Here is a 5,729-nt window from a genome sequence, read left to right as displayed (position 1 = left end):
AGCGTTAAATAAAAATCTAAGTTTGAGTATATTAAATTATGATACCGACCATCTGTAGGGTGTCTAAATTCGCAATGTCGAACGCATTAAAGATAAAAAAACGACGTTTGAAACACGCCTAAGATATTAATTGTTGTGTTGTTTCGTGACCTTCTTTTTCATGAACATCAGATGTCTTGAACTTAATATTATTCACATTTCACGCAAGTTTTTACAATTTTCCAGTTCTTGCTTCAGACCAGTGAACTCTATACAACTAGAACGATAACTCCTTGAAGTCAAAATAGTTTTTCTATGTTAGCTAGACGCCAGGCGTTGGGATGTGTGTCAAATTAGAGCTATTTAAAAGTTGTATTTGGTTTGGAAATTTCAAGACCTAAACTACTAAGGAAATATTTAGAGAAAACAAAGACATTTAGAAACCGGCAAAAATTCTCAAAAGCTAAAGTCTCGAAAGTTCCACACGAAATATAACTTTTTTCTAGCTTTAATTTCATATACAGCTCAACATTCGGCGTCAAGTATTTCAGCTCATAACTCAGAAAAAGTAAAAAGCAATGGCTTCAATCCCCCCCCCCTAAGTTATCGTTCCAGTTTGTTTACAGTTCAATGCTTCAGACTACAAATATCTTCCACTCAGTGATATCTTCCATTCCAGCTAAAAAATAAACGGTATGTAATGTACATAGTTCTTGTAGTTCCGATATCTTTCTTTTTCATAAGCATCAGATGTTTCGACCATAATTCAGTTACTATTAATTACTATAATAATACTATTATTTCATAACCAGCGCAATTACCATCAGCACCATCGTAGAGAACAGCACCATCACCACCATCATAAATGAGAATTATCACCACCAACATGACTGTAACTACCATAATGAACATCTTAAACAACACCCTCAAGCGAGTGGCATTAGTCACAGTTTTTTAGGACTTGTTTCTTGCAGGAATGCAGATGTATTCAAGATATCATCTTTGTTTTGTTTAACAAACTGTAACCCCAGTTAGGGAGCCGAGGCAAGGGAGTGCTATCACTTGCAAAAGGTGAACTCCCAGACAAACGGAGGGAAGGAGGTGTCTTACTTCTCCATTCTAGACCAGCTCCAAGCAAAGTCTAGCCGCTGCCCGTATGTAACTCAATATGTAACAAAATATACAGTTTTGTGTAGATTTTCCTAAAAACAGTCTTTTAAGCCTTTTTCCGCACGACAATTTTATTCCGGTTAAAGAAAGGATTGACTTCTGCGCCTCGCTTAATATCGTCCAACAAAGCAACTGCCCGTCGCTTAATATCGTCCAACAAAGGCTTTGGTGGAATAGACAGTCGAAGAAACACCATATCGCCTTTGTAGTCAGGAAAAGCCAGCACGTCCTCTTTTGGGGAAAGTTGAATTGTATGCTCTACCAGATAAAGCTTCAAGTATGGTTGATAGAAATGGTCGAGAATCGCGCCAGAGTACATGTCAAAAAATGTTATCAGGTGTTTAAATACAGTTAATACAATTCCTCTCTTGTGAATACAAAATGACCTGGTGGAAAAAGGACCGTATTCGAATGCAAAAGCTATATTTCTAGAATCACCAGTGTTCAGATCAATTATCTTACTCATCTTGGCACTGCTGTCCATTACTACTGCGACTTTGGAATCATTACTAAAACTTACGTCAGTCGTTATTACCTCATCATCATCATCGAATTCAGAATAGTAATAAAAGTGATAAAAGACTTCATACGAAGTTGGTTTCTCGGTATTTCGTTTCCAAATATAAAATTCATCGTCCTTACAACCAGAGATAAAGGCACCACCAGGCGAGATTTCTACTTGCATCATAGGCCTAATTCCAGGCAAATTGATCATTGCAGGACCATCAACATCTCTGACATCGAGAACTTCCAAGGGTTCGTTCCTTTTGAGAGCAGAGATTACAAATCCTTCAGAAAAACCAACCTCAGAGTCCATGAAATCTGACGAGGTATCTAAATCATACAGCGCCACGTCCTGACTGTGAGTAAACACGATCTCTAAATTGTCATCTACTGGGTATCGCGTTAATTTGGGAATCTCGTTAAATTCACTAATCACAAACAAGAAATCTTCCGACCACCAGCATAAAAACCTTGACCTGCATTGACTGCTTTTGAAACGTTGTTCAACTCGGCTGGTATAGACATTCCATACGTTGATATATCCATCTGAGTTGCAGGATGCAAGTCGAGAGCCGTCACGAGAAAACGAACTCGAATAAACCAGCGTTGCCTGTGACAGACATGATTGCTCTTGTTTAGGAGCTAATGTCTTAAAGACAATTAGTTTTTTAACATCTGAATAGAGCCACAGATTATCTTCTAAAGCTATCATTTTGATTGGCTGAAGGAATGAGGAAGCAATGAGGTAGTTCCAAGCAACAATCGCAGTCAAAGGAATACTTTCTGTGTCACTCGAATAACAAAATTCTTTCGAAGAAAAAATACACTCCACACCTTTGCAGATCCACGGACGCGACATTGTAAAGTTTTTTCCATTATATAAATGCTGACATTCCCTTATTTTTAACTGTTTAGGATTTCGTTTCTCAAATCCCTGCTGAAAACATCGTTCACATTTCTTACTCTTTAAAACAACTGGTTTCTCCCTTTCCCCGTGAGATAAGTTTCGCTTATCACTTCTTTGCAATGTGATGGCGTTCCAAACACAGAACGAATAACCCGGATAAGATGAAGATTGTGAATTTCCAATAATAAATAACCCTGTGACGCTAAAAGAACACCAATCAACAGGAAATCCAGCACAAAGCGACGACAGCATTTTTTGTTTAGCAACGTCCCATAGTTTAATGGTGTTTGAACCGTCGCTAGTCACCAGTCTTTTGCCGTTAGGGGAAAATGCACAGGACACGAACGTCTCTTCATTTCCAGGGAAAAATGGAACTTCCTTTCTTCCAGCAATGTTAAACGCCGTTTCCAGTTTACCAAATAATATGAGCGAATCGTCTGGAGAAAATGTGCAGCATCGAATTCTTTCCAATTTTGTTGAATAATTCATAATTTCAACTAAAGTTGGTAGAGATAACACATGGATAAGATTCTTTACTACAACTGCGACACTTTTCTTATCGTTAGATAAAGCAACAGCTGTAATAGAACCAAAGTCACTGGGTTTGCAGACTGCTAGCGGCAAAACCGGAACTTCGTAAGAACTCGACTCGACAAAAGGTGAAAGGTTTGATAGTAGCGTCTCGATTTTCTTCTCATCATCGCTGAAATAACCTTCTGGAGAACGGATAAGAACCGCTTGTAGATACGATTGTGAAAATATTGTCGAATAAACTTGTCTTGAATGTTTGTAATATTCCTTCAGGGGTTCCAGGGCAAGTTCCAAAGACTCAATTTCAATGACATGGTACGAAATGCGGGCGCGTAACTCTTCATTTTTAATCCAAGAGCATGGCAGTAATGCGTACCAGATATGCAACAATTCATCTGGAAACAGTACAGCTAACATATAACATACGATAATAACATCAATTGACCAAAACACACCTTCCTCCACTTCAGATTTTTCTACATGTTTTAAACCATGTTTCAGAGCATATTTTACGTTATTAGTAAACTTCACCTCAAGTCCCGAGCCAACACCTTCCACGATTTCTTTAAGAATATTTTCGCATAAAAGCCAAAGCAATCTATGTCCATCATCGACCTTGACAGTATACTGGTGATCTTTGTAGCCCTTTGCTAGAAGCCAATCGATAACAGACTTGTGAAAAACGGTTAACATGTCATCTGAAACGTACAACAAGCACGATACGGTTTCATTAATTTTGTTGATGATGTCTTTCGTTTCGCGACAATCTGGAGCTAAACCAAAAGCCTGAGCGACGAAAGTGAGGGGAAGATATTCTTCGGAAGCAGCCAGCATTTCCAAAATTTTCAACACATCAAACTTTTCATGTTTTATGTCGCTAAGCTCGTCTTCAAGGCGTTTAAAATATCGTTCGTAAACAGAATGCAATCCTTCTGGGAGAAACTCCATAACGTCATTATCTTTTATCTTCTCAAGATCATAGCGAGCCCTTAGCCCAGATTGAAAATGATATGCATAGAGAAATGAGCCCTGGCATTTGTCAACAAAAAAAGGGAGCAAACTAATAGTTTTATTCCACAATAAGTGACGAAGATATGGATGATTCTTATAGAAATTATAACTCAAATCACTTCTATCCACTTCCCTACCAACTAAACTTGGAAGGCATTCTCTAAAATAAAGTTCAAGATCTAAGTTGTTGTTTTCATTAACATTGCCAATGTCTGTCTTTTGATCGTCTTTTAGTCTTAGATCAGCAACGGAGATCTCTGGCCTGCTCGTCACCAAGATTTTGATGTACTCGGGAAGATCAGGAAAATATTCAGCAATCAAATGCATAATTTCATTCTTATTATCAGCAGCACTTTCATCCAAGCCATCGATCACGACTAAACGTGGCTCTTTTATTTCCAATTCATCTAGAGGATTTTGCAAATATATTTGAAAGGCATCTTTGAGGTTTTTGATTTGATGACGTCGTCCTAACTGATCAAGGAGCTCCTCTTTAAAACCAGGGACATTCTTACACATCTGACTTGCGAGAGACTCCAACATCACCATAGGATCTCTTAGGTTTGAATCACTGAAATCACAAAAGTGACAAGCAGCCAGATTTCCATTCTTCTCAAAATCTTCACAGATTTTAGCGGCAAACACGCTTTTACCAAATCCTGGTCCAGCTGTTATTAACTTTATTCTGGAGTCGCTGTCACACTTTTGAAACCACTTGTTAATTTTCTCCAACAGCCACACTCTTGTTCCAGGAAGAAAAAAATTCACTTTACGTTTAATTTTACCCTTAAAATTATGCTTAGCAAGCTTTTGCAATAAATCTTCATCACTTTCAATGCGGGATTTTTTTTCAGGATTGGTGTCCCAGGGTATTGATAGTGTACGCTTGGCCAATGAATGGCGCATTTCACATACTCCATCGCGCGTTTCCTCAGCGATTTGTGTTAACTTATTTACAGAACATTCAATTGTTGCAAGCACTTTAATACACTCATCTTCTTGCAGTTTCCAATCTTCAAGCATTTTCACATACATCTCCTCTTCGGGTCCTAAAGGACATTTTTTTAAATCGTCGACATCACCCTGTGAAACACCCAATTTGTCGCCTGGTTTACCGCCCAATTCTACTATCGCTTGGGCAATTTTCTTCCATAAAGTCTCAAATGTTGAATTGTCAACTCGAGTAGATGGTACATGTGCAAGAACTTCATTTCTGTAACACTTGATTCTTGCGATATTCGCTTGCTCTGATCTATCAGTATCCGGAGGCATTACATCCCAACCTGTTGATGGAAAACCACAAATGTTCCGAAATAGAACAGTAAGTAATGTGACATCAAAGCTTTTGGAAGCTGGTGGGTTGCCAGACGGAGGAAACAGTAAATCCCACTGGGAATGATTAATAACTCGAGGTTTTAACTTTTGAAGAGATGTTTTGTTTGTAGCCAGTACTCCATGTAGACTAACAGGTGGATGGATGGCATCAAATGTATTTCTCAAAGCCTCAGTTCCTTTGTCAACTAAAAGTCTACTGAGTCTTGTAAAATTTGCCTTTTCTTGCAGATCAACAGAAGCCATGGCATTGGGCAGGGTTAATTACTGTAACAAAATTTCACTATAGTTTTTT

Source organism: Dendronephthya gigantea, unplaced genomic scaffold (genome assembly GCF_004324835.1).
Source record: "Dendronephthya gigantea isolate DGI-Jeju-01 unplaced genomic scaffold, DenGig_1.0 000109F, whole genome shotgun sequence".
NCBI classification, from domain to species: domain Eukaryota; kingdom Metazoa; phylum Cnidaria; class Anthozoa; order Malacalcyonacea; family Nephtheidae; genus Dendronephthya; species Dendronephthya gigantea.
The sequence above is the reverse complement of the archived record's forward strand: the minus strand, read 5'-3'. Positions refer to the sequence as shown.